Below are 16,498 nucleotides of genomic sequence, written 5' to 3' on the forward strand. Positions count from 1 at the left end.
ATGAAGCATGTCATAAAAATGTGTATGGAGTGTATCCTAAAGATTTTAACTGCAGATTACAGTGGAGAAGAAATAGTGTGGTTTTACATGGAGGTCGGCCCAGATGCCAAATCAACATGCAAGTACCATGGTCAGTCTTGCATGGACCTTTTTGAGAAACATAAGATACCTATAACACAAGGTCTGCGAGAAATAATACTTTATCATTATTCTAAAAATAAAAGCCGATTTGTCAATCTCATACGAGGGAAATCATTGTGTCCAACATGTTATTCTAAGATATTTGTAATTCACATGAGAAAGGATAGTAAAACCTCAGGTACAGAATATTGTGACTTATCAGCAAACATTACAAAAGTAGATACAGCTTGTGAAATCCTGGGTATATCGCCAGCTAGTAAAATTAGAGAACTAAGTCAAGACAAGAGACCAAGTGCCTTGAAACAAAAATTGAGAAAGTGACAGCTACAGTGAAAAAAAATTTGGAAGTTGCCTTTAAAAATACAATTTGTACTAAAACAGATGGAAGTTCTAAAACGTCACCAACCAAATATGATGATTTGATAGAAAAACTAAAAACTAAATTCAGTACTTCAAACAAAGAGGATAAAATTACGATTATCAATTTACTGCCGAATTCTTGGAGTCGAGCAAAAGTTTGTGATGAATTTAATGTTTCAGAACGTCTTGTTAAGTTAACATTGCAATTAGTAAAAGAACAGGGTATTTTACCAGCATTATAAAAGAAAAGTGCATCTAATTTGGTAGATGAAAACACAGTCAATAAAGTAATTAGGTATTATATCGATGACAACAACAGACGTTGTATGACCGGCAAAAAAGACTGTTTTTCCGTGAAAGAAAATGCCTCAAAGACAAAAAAGTTAATACTGTGTAATTTAAATGAACTATTCACTGAATTTAGAAAAGAAAATCCTTACCTTAAAATTGGAAGATTAAAATTTTGCGACTTGAGACCAAGATGGTGTGTTGTTGCAGGGGCATCTGGCACTCATAATGTTTGTGTTTGTTTGTATCATCAGTACCTCAATTTGATGATAGATGGGGCCAATCTTAAAGTTGAGTACAAAGACCCTATGGAAGTTATGGTATGCAATATTGACAGTTCTAATTGTATGATCAAGGGAAAATGTGAAGATTGTCCCAGCAAACAAGCCTTACTTGACATGTTAGAGGAATCAGAAGAAGACAATTTGTTGCCTGACGATATAAAATACAAACAGTGGGTGACACAAGACAGAACTGAAATGGTTCCAGTCATAAAATCACGAGAAGAGTCTCTTCAAGTGTTGGTGGCTAACCTTGAAAATCTGAAAATGTATGATTTTATTGCAAAAGCTCGAAGTAAATTTTTGAAAGACAAAAAGCAAACTTTGGCAGCTGATGAATGCTTAGTTCTTGCTGACTTTACAGAAAATTATTCCCTTGTTGTTCAAGATGAAGTACAATGGCTCTACTGGGTAAACAAACAGGCCACAATTCATCCATTTGTATTCCATTATAAAGATGAAGATAAACTAATAAGCCACAGATTTTGTATCATAAGTGACTACCTTGAACACAACACTGCAGCAGTGCACATTTTTCAACTAAAATTAACAAACTACATTAAACAGCACATTCGTTCCGTAAAAACACTGATTTACTTTTCGGATGGGGCAGCAAGTCAATATAAAAACCAAAAAAAATATTAACATCTCCTTTCATAAAGAAGGTTTTTGGTTTGATGTAGAAATGCACTTTTTCGCTTTATGCCATGTGAAGAATGTTTGTGATGGTGTTGGGGGTACAACAAAGCGAGCTGGCACAAAACCAAGTCTGCAGCGGACCGATGACAATCATAACACCTCAATAAATATTTAAATTCTGTAAAAAACATATCAAAGGAATTACCTATGCTATTGTACAATGGGAGGAAATACAAGAAGACTATGACAGTGTCCTGAAGGAAAGTACAACACTTGTCAGAAGATTAAAGGCACTCGATCTTTTCATTGTTTTGTACCCCATATAAACAAATTAGTGAAGTGTAAGATTACATCAACTTCGCCTGACAGTGAACTTCATCAGTGTGGAAAACTTGTAGAACTGGTTCTTCAAAATAAAAACATAGTGGCTTGTGTTTACTATGAACAGTGGTGGATTGGCGAAGTTGGTAAGACATAGTGGCTTGTGTTTACGATGAAATATGGTGGATTGGTGATGTTGATAATATTGACTGTCAAAACCAAGATGTACATGTTGTATTTTATCACCCTCCACGACCTAGGATACCTTTTAAAAAATTGATAAGTATCAAGTTCGGATGCCACTTAAAAATGTACTGAGCAAGCTGTCTTCCATGGAATTTACAACTGTGATTGGGCGAACTTATAATCTAACACCCAAACTCAGTGAACCAATTTCTCAAATGTTCAATGAGCGATGTACTAGAAACAAGTAATAAGAGAACACTATAATGTAATTAGTAGGCTTATTTTCGATACAAAAGATTAAGTAATCATAGATATGACTAAATTATATACGTTAACTGATATATTTAATTCCATAAGCCTAGATTTCACAGATGTTAAGAAACATATTTTTGACTCGTGTTTGTAATCTTTTTCCATAACTTCCAATTGAAGCTCATAGTTAGAATGTATTCTAAAGCTTGATAACATAAAGGTCTATTAACTGTGAAATTTTCAGATTTTTGTCTGGTCCCCCAACAAAGATATTGCATGCCACAAAATGGAGAAATAAAAAAAAATCCATTTTTTAAGTGAAAGCTGCTCACCATTGATACTGTATGAAAGGTAACTATACTATACAGTCTATTAGCAGAAAAAATATTAAAGCTGAGAAATTAATCTACCTTTGGAAAACTACTGTTCAAAAACTGAGTTTTTTTTAATTTGTGGCTGATAACTTTGAACTATTAAAAATACATTCAGCTATGTGATAATTATGTTAATTTGTAGCCCAGAGGGTGTTGAACTAAATGTTTTTTATCTGAAAGGCTTAGGACAATCCACTACTGAATAATTGTAAAAAAAAGTAGATGCTTGCAAATACGTAAAATACGCATGCGGCCTGGATCATATATGGCCTCTACTTCAATATCTTTTTAAACATATTTTTGTGACTACTAAACATTGGGAAATTCACCCAGCAAATATAAAATTTTTCTGAGCTGGCCAACCAACCAATTATTTTGTTCTTGGACCACTTCGTATGGATTGAGTCACTAGTCGCAGACGAAGAAGGTGTTACAGACGGCAACCAAAGGCTATGCTTTCACGAGATTCTTGTCCACAGTCAACGGGCCAGTCAGTTCTCCACTGTGACGCGCAGCAGTTCTCGCATCCCCCACCTTTTGGGAAAAACTTTAAGAAGTTGTTTTTCTCAACTGATATCCCCGCCATATCTTGGAATTTCGAAGACAGGCTCACATGTACACCACTCACGCTGAATCCGATGATGGGAGTATCTGAAACATGTTGAAAGAGCATTTTAATTAAATAAAACTGTATGTTTCCATTGTTAAAGGCTGAATAATGGGTGGATGAATCGTACGAATCGTGATGACATCGTACGATGTAAGCAGTGATAAGAAACAAGGTGGTTGTTTGGAGAAAGCGCACACCAATGTTTCAATAAACTCTCATAAATAAGATATTTCAAGTGGATTCGTTGTGACTTTCTACTCGGATAAGTAATTGTTTCCAAATTTTTCCACAGTAGCGTCATACATTTAATGTAGCAAGTTCTAATCAAAACCATATTCTCAAAGATATGTTAATGGGCACTTGTCGTTGCTTACTTGTTAACTGAATGGTCTTAAAATGATAGGCATTGACTTACCACTGTTTACTTTGACGGCCGAGTTAACGAAACATTACTGTAAAACCTTCATAAATACTTATTCAACAGCTCAGGACTTTATCCGTTTCTGATAGTAAGGTTTGCATTACCAAATTAAGAAATAATGGAATATAACAACCTCCAAAAGTAATCTGAAATACTAAGGGTGTCCGCTAACATTTCTGCCATCACACTGTCAGACAACTTTACGTAAACTGTATACTTGCTTAAAGAATTATTCACATTTACTTGATTAGCATCAATTTTGAAGAGCTTTTGCGTCCAGGAGCATGTTCAGGATCTTTATCTGAGTCATAATTTTCCACATCATCCTCCGTTTGTGCATATCGTTCCTGAATAGCATTTTCGCGCCACGAACACTGCCCACTTTACTTGTACTACAAGACATGGTTATGGCACTTACCGCATTTACATACACAAATCCTGACAATGCTCACATTAGTGAGAATCTGAAATTACAGACAGAGCTGCTATTTCTCGATTTATCGCGGAACTATCAACTAACATGAATAAAGCATATTAAGTACAGTATTTTCCATCCAATAGTCCTGTTTCTCATCTACTATCCCTAATCACTATTTACAATCCAATTGTTCATGTATGGTTCTCACGGCCGATCTTACACAGCCTAAGACGCTACAAGTGACAGACTACAATTTCAGATGCCTCCGGAAGTGCGCTCTCCATGTGTCTTGGGTCAAGACCTCCGCCTCGATCTTTAAATGATGTGTTCGGCCATGAAGCGCAAAGCCTGTCCTGGTTATACCATAATTATCATAATTATTTCTTGCTATACCACATTACTGGATATCCCCTATGGACCTTTAGCTCCAGAGAATTTGCTGCAAAGTGATGTTACCGCAAACAAAAAAATAAATGAAGTAGGCAAATTTTATGACATCCGTAATTTCAGGAGCAGGCAATACATCTGCACGTATACTTTATCAATTACCCTGGCAATGTTGGGAAATAGTTCTTCTGAGACAAATTTCAGTTTCAACCTTCGCGGTTTTATCCGCGAATGGTGAGAGAGAAAAATGACTGCCGGTAGACCTTGGTATTAACGCTAATTTCTTTGTTTTCTCGTCGTGGTTGCTCGACTGCTCTTGGAACATATGCTCTCCGAATTTCAACAGTTAACCTCCCACTCATACACAACAACCTTCTTGCAGCGTCTGCCATTTGAGTTTTCTGAGCATTTCCGTTGCTCTCTCGCTTCTACGAAACGATCAGTGATCAAACGCGCCACTATTCAGACTATCTTTTCTGTGTCATCTACTAATCCGATATCGTGATGGCCACCAATTGACGAGCAACACTCAAGAATTTACCGAACAAGTGTAAGTTGCTTCTTTCGTGAGTGCACTGCATTTTCTTGGTATTCTACCAACGAACTGGCGTCTGCTTCTTCTGCAATTAGTTTCATTTGCCCGCCCCCGGTAGATTAGTGGTCAGCTGCACACAATGTCAATATTAAGGGCCCAGGTTCGATTCCCGGCTGGAGCGGAGATTTTCTCTGGTCTGGGACTGCGTGTTGTGTTGTCCTAATCATCATCATTTCATCCCGCCGAAGTGGCGTCAAATCGAAAGGCTAGCATCCGGTGAACGGTCTACCCGACGGGAGGCCCTAGTCACACTACATTTACATTAATTTTAGTTTCATGTAGTCATTACAGTTGAAGTCACAGTGGGCGTCTGCTCCTAGGTAATTCAAATTTGTTACTGTTTACAGTGATTTACCGCCAAAGAGTTACTTGTCAGGCACATATCAATCTTTGTCAGCTACTTAGAAGTAAACACTCGGTGTTTAACATTGTATTGGAACTGGACAGCGCACTTCCAAGTTCCATTATTTATTGGATAATCCGATAGAAAATTTGCGCAAAACGCTATTCAATTGAGGCAAAATCGTAAGACCGTGTTGTAAACCTGTTAACTCAGTTTTAAATTTTTGAAAATAGAAATGAAACGTGAAACTGCCATGGGATTTGATTATCAGAAAACATAATTATTTTTCATGTTCAGTTTAATTTGACATTAGAAAGAGATGTTATTTCTGTATTTGTAATTAATTGTCTCAACAAATGTAAAAAGAAATTAGAAATATGAGGACTATGCGGAAAGTAAAAATGGTTCAAATGGCTCTGAGCACTATGGGACTTAACAGCTGTGGTCATCAGTCCCCTAGAACTTACAACTACTTAGACCTAACTAACCTAAGGACATTACACACATCCATGCCCGAGGCAGGATTCGAACCTGCGATCGTAGCAGTCGCGCGGTTCCGGACTGCGCGCCTAGAACCGCGAGACCACCGCGGCCGGCTCGGAAAGTAACAAACGATCTGTCGCGAAATGGAAACCATAGTGAAAGTCAAAAGCGTTTTATTTGCAACAGTCCGCTACAACTTCCGGTTACTTCTCCACGTAGTCGCCGCTCCGCCTTAGACATTTTTTCCGATACCTTTGTCAGAGAAGGAAGACGCCTGGAGTTTCTATCACTATGCTACGCTGCACTGCAGTTCGTCGTCTGTGCCAAAATGTTGTCATCATAAGCATCGGTTCATTATTATTCATTTGAGCAGAGATGATAATCGGAAGGAGACAAGTCCGGGTTGTGTGGTGGGTGATCATACACTTCCTACCGCAAACGCTGCAAGGGCTTTCTCACTGATCCTGCAGTATGCAACTGAAAATTGTCGCGAAGAAGGAAACACATGACATGTGTGTTATGCGGCGTTGCATGAAATCAAGCGAAACCTCGCAGCGGTCACCCATATCTGCCGGAAGACACCATTGTTCTAGACACTTTTAAGTGTTCGCTGTGTGCTGAGAACAGAAAAGAGCAAGGTGACACGACCGACAGGCAAACTACAGACAATGTGCAACACATGCGTGCTATGCTTCACCGGATTTTCACTGTGGTTTCCATTTCACATCCCGTCGGAAGTTACTTCTCGAACAAATTTTCGTAGCAGATTTAGACTCTCTGAATGAAATATAGATTACGTTTGCAATTTCGCTGTTTTGCGAGTTTGATTTTGATATTCTTGTTCTCGTCCGTTTGGGGTGTATCTTACATAATGGTGCAAGTCAGTCGTAACGCAATTGTGTGAATGAATGAGCGTATGGCATCGTTGACCCGGAGGTCGCCGGAGGCGTTCGGCCGCCAAGTGCAAGTCCTATTTCAGTCGACGCAAGCGGACAGAAGCAGTTGTAAATTATTTATGATAGAGATGGGCTTGTGGTTTGTAAATCAACTGTGGTAGCAGCGAGTTGGAAGGACTGTCTTACATCGAAACTGTATTAAGGTTATAAAACTGTTTAGAAAAGGATGTGCAAACCTGCAATGTCTTATTATTCAAAATCGTTTGCAAGTAAAACACAACGAGACCTCTTCATAACTCTTGCGTAAGAGAACCATGCGTTAAAACTACTGTGCTACAAAGAAGGATGAAAACAATCTACAATTATCATCGAATATCAAGCTACGTTCGGTAAATTTTAATTAAATTATAGAAGATAATTAAATGACCTACTCGCTCCCATGTTCATGTTTTACGTAGCTTTGTTGACTCCAACGAAAACCTAGTTAAGGGGCTCCGGAACGCCCTACACTTGCAATGTTTAAATAACGCTTATAAATTACATCTTTCCTCACAAAGTATTTGAGGTAGGAAGTTGAACTTTTTACAGATTATTTATTGGAATATGGGCTACAACTTAACACAGGGATTTTACAAAAGTTTAGTTCAGTTATTAAAGATGATTTTTTTTTCAATTGTAATGAAAATTCACAACATTTTTTGCAATTTTTTATTTATATATTCATAAATATACAGTTTTTTTGGAAAAAGGCTGTGTTAAATTATGCAGAAGGTACTGTGTAACATTTACTGAAAGTTTGAAACAAATATGTTTGGAAGATCCTTAGAAAACATGTAATTAGTATGAGAAAATAAAAGTTTTGGGAATCGAGCGACAAAGATTGGATTAACTTTTTAGTGCATTCCAGGTCCGTAGGATGGATTATCTTCATCCTCTGCGAACTCCTCCTCCAGCTTCCTCTTGTTCCTCCTCCTGTTTACTCTTGCTTGTATTTCTAGCCTCTTTACAGCCCTGTCTGCAGCCCGAAGGCGTTCCTTGTCTAAAGCAAGCATCGCTCGTACCATGTTAGAATGTTATTATTTACAGTAATAACACATACCTTTGGCTTTCCAACATTTCTCCTTTTCTTAAAAGCCTTCAGAGGATTTCCAATAACTTTACTTTTACTCATTATTATACTTCAACAAAACAGAAACTCAAGAAACAGAATTAATTACGAATATTTTCGAGATAACGACAGAGTAAATAAACATGAAACAATCGACAATCACACCAGCGATATATATTGAACCATCACAGGCTAGCCGTAACACATACTTTATCTCACATCACTAAAATGTACCTGCTGAACACGAACGTTAATAATAACACCATTTGACAGCAGTTTAATTGCACCACAGTGGGACACGCCCATGTAGAACACATTTCAAAAAAAAATTAAAAATAGTTGTAGTCCTTGGAATTGAATAAATTATATATCTATTAAAAGGTAATAGTCTGCAGATTCAGAAAATGCAAAAAAGTAAAAATTGAACTTTTAATGATTTTGAGCCTTTCCGGAGCCCCTTAACGGGCAATTTGGAGATACAGTCATCAGTAATAATTTTTCGAACATTGCTAAGGGTTAGAACGTGGAGCTACGTACGTACATCCATCAATACAATAGACTGTAGAAGCAACAGTGGAACTACTTTCCTCCTGATTTCAGCCATAGTTCTGTAGCGCGATAAAAATCCACTAAGAGCTTCTATTGGCTAATTACTGCCTTTCTGTGATAAGGCGTATTGATTTCTCAATATTTGTTGTTAGCTTTGTGTAGGTGCTTCTGTTCCATATTCGTTTCCAACATCACTGTGAGCAAATAGAAGTAATTAGAGTCCAGTGTCTTAACCACCGCTGATACTCGCTCGCCTATACGCGTCATATTCTAGTAAACGTGTTTCAATCGAGCACAAAAATTAATTCGTTTCCGCAAAAGGCTAAATTAGAGGATTTATTGAACTATAATCAAACGAATGTCGAGCCAAGCCAAATTTGTCACTGTCCAATACTTTTTTCCTTATCTGACGAATATCCACTTTGCTACCACAGCGTCCTTTTTTCCGGTGACAAAGCAAATTTCGTGCCCTCTGACAATTTTCCTTCCCGTTCCTCTCTGGAGCTTTACAGATCAGATAATTTCAAAAGTAATTACGTTTTCTGTCTTGTAAGATAATACTTCCACAGGGAGGACCTTCACTAATTAAATTCCTGCTGTAACATTATCGATGTTCGACTTAACCTGCCAGGCGAGGGCTAATTCTCCTTTATTACCGCAGGAAGTTCAAAGTGCAGTCTCCGCTGACTTTTTCTTCCTCTTAGCCTGCCTTTTGCAAGTGGTACCACCTTTTGTTCCATTCATTAGCATCAAACCTACAGCGGACTCTTGGTAACAGCGACGAAAGAGCATGTAACTGCAATCCATTGTGGTACAGTTTTGAGCTGCAATGGTGTATGTATTTGTATAGCCGTGACATTACCTTTTATAAACGCAGACCTGTCTCTCTTAGCCTTTACAGAAGAGGATTTGCGTGAGTCTGCTAACAATATTCGTGGTTACCAGCGTCGCCAGTCACTGCGTTGTTATCGATTTTAATAATTCAGTTCTTTTTATTGTGTTCTTCTAAATAGCTCGTGCTTATTCTCGTTTTTGTTTGTTACTTTAAGAAGTTTATATCGTGAATTGCAGTTGTAAAAAGATGTGTGTAAAAGCGAAACTTCAATATTTTTGAAATTGTACGATAGAACTCCACTTCCTGTGCGGATAATTATAGGCATTTTTTCTCTGTGAAAGTGTCAATGGTCATTATGCACATATAGAGTCAGTATAAAAATAACATTTCACGCACAATACATGATATGTTTGGAAGCAATCCTAGTATAAACATGCAACCAAATTAATGAAACAATGAGATGACATATCACTGACGGTAGTTCTCATGGAACGACTTACATTTTCCACACTAAAATTTCTTTTGTACGCCGTGTTGAGAAAATTCCTGACATATTAAAACCGCCCCCGCAGGACTACTACTTACATACTTTGCGTATGGACACAACACTAAAATTTCCTATTTACAGTCATCTCAAATTACATGTTAGTATCCAACCTGAGGCGAAACAAGTGCTGCGTCACTGTCAGAGGTACCGAGGAGACTGTGGCAGGACTTACCGCAACTCACTGTTACCAGCGCCACGTCATTATAACACGCCTGTGCTTCACATGCAAAGGACTGCATCATCATAATCTAAGAGCGAAATTAAAAATTAAAATGACTTCTCAAAACTTTTTCAGTGTGTGCTTTGGTATATTATTGTTGACATTCTGAAGTCTCAGAATGATCATATGAACATGTTTCGCTAAAACACATCATTATAAGAAAAAATTAGCATTAAAGTAAGAAGTTAGGAAATTAAAAATTATTCAGAAAGTGCAAATGTATGTCACAATCAAAACACACAATATCAACTTGATCAGAGCAGTATTTTAGTCAAAATCGGCGTCTTTTCGAAAATTTGAAGGCGCTAAATATTGGACTCAGAAAGATGAAAATTTGTATAAAGCCTCATGTTTATCTAAAAACTCTGCATCTGTGACAGCAATAAGCTACCTCTATTAGCTTTCAAGTTATTTACTAAAAACACCATTTGGAACGAAAACGTTCTCATTCAAGGTAGTTAAAGTACCATTTGTATTTCTAATAGAAATTTCTAATTACAGCACTAGATCACATTTATTAAATAATACGGCTGAAACAAATTTCAAGACTTTTTCGTAAATACCAATTACCGGAAACCTTATAAAGACAGTTTAGAGACCATGTTGTACTGTCGGTTTCATTCTAAAAATACAAGCCAACAAAGTTTAAATACTGTCAGGCTGAAATATTTTCAGTAACTAAAGGAAATGTAGCTCTATTTACATAAGAATTAAGAAGATTATGAATTGTTAAATGACACGGGCATTAGTTAACATGTCTCAGTAAGGAGCCAGTTAGTTACTGCTACCTGTGCGCTTGAAACCAGATGTCCTGTTTGGCACTACGCTTCGCCCATGTATACAGGGTGGTCCATTGATAGTGACCGGGCCAAGTATCTCACGAAATAAGCATCAAACGAAAAAACTACAAAGAACGATACTCGTATAGCTTGAAGGGGGAAACCAGATGGCGCTATGGTTGGCTCGCTAGATGGCGCTGCCATAGGTCAAACGTATATCAACTGCGTTTTTTTTCTTTTTTATTATTACATATTACGTATTCGTTTAGTTGGTAAAGAAACATGAATGTTATAGTTGGACCACTTTTTTCGCTTTGTGATAGATGACGCTGTAATAGTCACAAACGTATAAGTACATGGTATCACGTAACATTCCGCCAGTGCGGACGGTATTTGCTTCGTCATACATTACCGTGTTAAAATGGACCGTTTACCAGTTGTGGAAAAGGTCGATATCGTGTTGATGTATGGCTATTGTGATCAAAATACCCAAAGGGCGTGTTCTATGTATGATACTCGGTATCCTTGACGACATCACCCAAGTGTCCCGACCGTTCACCGGATAGTTACGTTATTTAAGGAAACAGGAAGTGTTCAGCTACATGTGAAACGTGAACCACGACCTGCAACAAATGATGATGCCCAAGTAGGTGTTTTAGCTGCTGTCGCGGTTAATCCGCACATCAGTAGCAGACAAATTGTTCGACAATCGTGAGTCTCAAAAACGTCGGTGTTGAGAATGCTACATCAACATCGATTGCACACGTACCATATTTCTATGCACCAGGAATTGCATGGCGACGACTTTGAATATCGTGTACAGCTCTACTACTGGGCACAAGAGAATTTACGGGACGATGACAGATTTTTTGCACGCGTTCTGTTTAGCGACGAAGCGTCATTCACCAACAGTGGTAACGTAAACGGGCATAATGTGCACTATTGGTCTACGGAAAATCCACGATGGCTGCGACAAGTGGAACATCAGCAACCTTGACTGGTTAATGTATGGTGCGTCATTATGGGAGGAAAGATAATTGGCCCCCATTTTATCAATGGCAATCTAAATAGTGCAATGTATGCTGATTTCCTACGTAATGTTCTTCCACCGTTACTACAAGATGTTTCACTGCATGACAGAATGGCGATGTACTTCCAACATGATGGATGTCCAGCACATAGCTCGCGTGCGGTTGAAGCAGAATTGAATAGCATATTTCATGACAGGTGGATTGGTCGTCGATGCACCATTCCATTGCCCGCACGTACAACGGATCTGACATCCCCGGATTTCTTTCAGTGGGGAACGTTGAAGGATATTTGCTATCGTGATCCACCGAAAACGCCTGACAACATGCGTCAGTGCACTGTCAATGCATGTGCTAACATTAGGGAAGGCGAACTACTCGCTATTGAGAGGAATGTCGTTACACGTACTGCCAAATGCATTGAGGTTGACCTACATCATTTTGAGTATTTATTGCATTAATGTGGTATTTAGAGGTAATGACGCTGTAACAACATGCGTTCTCAGAAATGATAAGTTCACAAAGGTACATGTATCACATTGGAACAACCGAAATGAAATGTTCAAACGTACCTACGTTCTGTATTTTAATTTAAAGAATTTACCTGTTACCAACTGTTCGTCTAAAATTGTGAGCCATATGTATGTCACTATTACAGCGCCATCTATGACAAAGCGAAAAAAGTGGTCCAACTAAAACATTCATATTTCTTTTCGTACTACACGAATATGTAATAAAAATGGGGGTGCCTATTTAAGACAAACTGGTGGATATCCGTTTGACCTATGGCAGATCTAACTAGCGGGCCACCCATAGCGCCATCTGCTTTCCACCTTCAAGCTAGAGAAATTTCGTTCTTTTTTCTTTTTTGGTCATCAGTCTACTGACTGGTTTGTGCGGCCCGCCACGAATTCCTTTCCTGTGCTAACCTCTTCATCTCAGAGTAGCACTTGCAACCTACGTCCTCAATTATTTGCTTGACGTATTCCAATCTCTGTCTTCCTCTACAGTTTTTGCCCTCTACAGCTCCCTCTAGTACCATGGAAGTCATTCCCTCATGTCTTAGCAGATGTCCTATCATCCTGTCCCTTCTCCTTATCAGTGCTTTCCACATTTTCCTTTCCTCGCCGATTCTGCGTAGAACCTCCTCATTCCTTACCTTATCAGTCCACCTAATTTTCAACATTCGTCTATAGCACCACATCTCAAATGCTTCGATTTTCTTCTGTTCCGGTTTTCCCACAGTCCATGTTTCACTACCATACAATGCTGTACTCCAGACGTACCTCCTCAGGAATTTCTTCCTCAAATTAAAGCCGGTATTTGATATTAGTGGACTTCTCTTGGCCAGAAATGCCTTTTTTGCCATAGCGAGTCTGCTTTTAATGTCCTCCTTGCTCCGTCCGTCATTGGTTATTTTACTGCCTAGGTAGCAGAATTGCTTAACTTCATTGACTTCGTGACCATCAATCCTGTTGTTAAGTTTCTCGCTGTTCTCATTTCTACTATTTCACATTACCTTCGTCTTTCTCCGATTTACTCTCAAACCATACTGCGTACTCATTAGACTGTTCATTCCGTTCAGCAGATCATTTAATTCTTCTTCACTTTCACTCGGGATAGCAATGTCATCAGCGAATCGTATCATTGTTATCCTTTCACCTTGTATTTTAATTCCACTCCTGAACCTTTCTTTTATTTCCATCATTGCTTCCTCGATGTACAGATTGAAGAGTAGGGGCGAAAGGCTATAGCCTTGTCTTACACCCTTCTTAATACGAGCACTTCGTTCTTGATCGTCCACTCTTATTATTCCCTCTTAGTTGTTGTACATATTGTATATGACCCGTCTCTCCCTATAGCTTACCCCTACTTTTTTCAGAATCTCGAACAGCTTGCACCATTTAATATTGTCGAACGCTTTTTCCAGGTCGACAAATCCTATGAATGTGTCTTGATTTTTCTTTAGCCTTGCTTCCATTATTAGCCGTAACGTCAGAATTGCCTCTCTCGTCCCTTTACTTTTTCTAAAGCCAAACTGATCGTCACCTAGCGCATTCTCTATTTTCTTTTCCATTCTTCTGTATATTATTCTTGTAAGCAGCTTCGATGCATGAGCTGTTAAGCTGATTGTGCGACAATTCTCGCACTTGTCAGCTCTTGCCGTCTTCGGAATTGTGTGGATGATGCTTTTCCGAAAGTCAGATGGTATATCGCCAGACTCATATATTCTACACACCAACGTGAATAGTCGTTTTGTTGCCACTTCTCCCAATGATTTTAGAAATTCTGATGGAATGTTATCTATCCCTTCTGCCTTATTTGACCGTAAGTCCTCCAAAGCTCTTTTAAATTCCGATTCTAATACTGGATCCCCTATCTCTTCTAAATCGACTCCTGTTTCTTCTTCTATCACATCAGACAAATCTTCACCCTCATAGAGGCTTTCAATGTATTCTTTCCACCTATCTTCTCTCTCCGCTGCATTTAACAGTGGAATTCCCGTTGCACTCATAACGTTACCACCGTTGGTTTTAATGTCACCAAAGGTTGTTTTGACTTTCGTGTATGCTGAGTCTGTCCTTCCGACAATCATATCTTTCTCGATGTCTTCACATTTTTCCTGCAGCCATTTCGTCTTAGCTTCCCTGCACTTCCTATTTATTTCATTCCTCAGCGACTTGTGTTTCTGTATTCCTGATTTTCCCGGAAAATTGTTTGTACTTCCTCCTTTCATCCATCAACTGAAGTATTTCTTCTGTTACCCATGGTTTCTTCGCTGCTACCTTCTTTGTACCTATGTTTTCCTTCCCAACTTCTGTGATGGCCCTTTTTAGAGATGTCCATTCCTCTTCAACTGTACTGCCTACTGCGCTATTCCTTATTGCTTTATCTATAGCGTTAGAGAATTTCAAACGTATCTCGTCATTCCTTAGTACTTCCGTATCCCATTTCTTTGCGTATTGATTCTTCCTGACTAATGTCTTGAACTTCAGCCTACTCTTCATCACTACTATATTGTGATCTGAGTCTATATCTGCTCCTGGGTACGCCTTACAATCCAGTATCTGATTTCGGAATCTCTGTCTGACCATGATGTAATCTAATTGAAATCTACCCGTATCTCCCGGCCTTTTCCAAGTATACCTCCTCCTCTTGTGATTCTTGAACAGGGTATTCGCTATTACTAGCTGAAACTTGTTACAGAACGCAATTAGTCTTTCTCCTCATTCATTCCGTGTCCCAAGCCCATATTCTCCTGTAACCTTTTCTTCTACTCCTTCCCCTACAACTGCATTCCAGTCGCCCATGACTATTAGGTTTTCGTCCCCTTTTACGTACTGCATTACCCTTTCAATATCCTCATACACTTTCTCTATCTGTTCATCTTCAGCTTGCGACGTCGGCATGTATACCTGAACTATCGTTGTCGGTGTTGGTCTGCTGTCGATTCTGTTTAGAACAACCCGGTCACTGAACTGTTCATAGTAACACACCCTCTGCCCTACCTTCCTATTCATAACGAATCCTACACCTGTTACACCATTTTCTGCTGCTGTTGATATTACCCGATACTCATCTGACCAGAAATCCTTGTCTTCCTTCCACTTCACTTCACTGACCCCTACAATATCTAGATTCAGCCTTTGCATTTCCCTTTTCAGATTTTCTAGTTTCCCTACGACGTTGAAGCTTCTGACATTCCACGCCTCGACTCGTAGAACGTTATCCTTTCGTTGATTATTCAATCTTTTTCTCATGGTAACCTCCCTCTTGGCAGTCCCCTCCCGGAGATCCGAATGGGGGACTATTCCGGAATCTTTTGCCAATGGAAAGATCATCATGACACTTCTTCAAATACAGGCCACATGTCCTGTGAATACACGTTACGTGTCTTCAATGCAGTGGTTTCCATTGCCTTCTGCATCCTCATGTCGTTGATCATTGCTGATTCTTCCGCCTTTAGGGGCAATTTCCCACCCCTAGGACAAGAGAGTGCACTGAACCTCTATCCGCTCCTCCGCCCTCTTTGACAAGGCCGTTGGCAGAGTGAGGCTGACTTCTTATGCCGGAAGTCTTCGGCCACCAATACTGATTATTTATCAAAATTTAGGCAGTGGCGGGGATCGAACCCGGGACCGAAGACGTTTTTGATTATGAATCAAAGACGCTACCCCCTTTTTTTTCTTCTTCTTTTTTTTTCATTTTGTTCGTTATTGATCGTTGTGTTTGGTCGTTGCGGACGTCGCAAGACATCCTGTTCAAGTTCGGTGGTTGATCTTTTCACTCAGTTTTTTATTACAGAGAACAATCGGTTCTCTGACCGAACACGCTGAGCTACCGTGCCGGCTAACGAAACTTCCTGGCAGATTAAAACTGTGTGCCCGACCGAGACTCGAACTCGGGACCTTTGCCTTTCGCGGGAAAGTGCTCTAC

This window comes from Schistocerca cancellata, unplaced genomic scaffold, assembly GCF_023864275.1.
Source record: "Schistocerca cancellata isolate TAMUIC-IGC-003103 unplaced genomic scaffold, iqSchCanc2.1 HiC_scaffold_718, whole genome shotgun sequence".
NCBI classification, from domain to species: domain Eukaryota; kingdom Metazoa; phylum Arthropoda; class Insecta; order Orthoptera; family Acrididae; genus Schistocerca; species Schistocerca cancellata.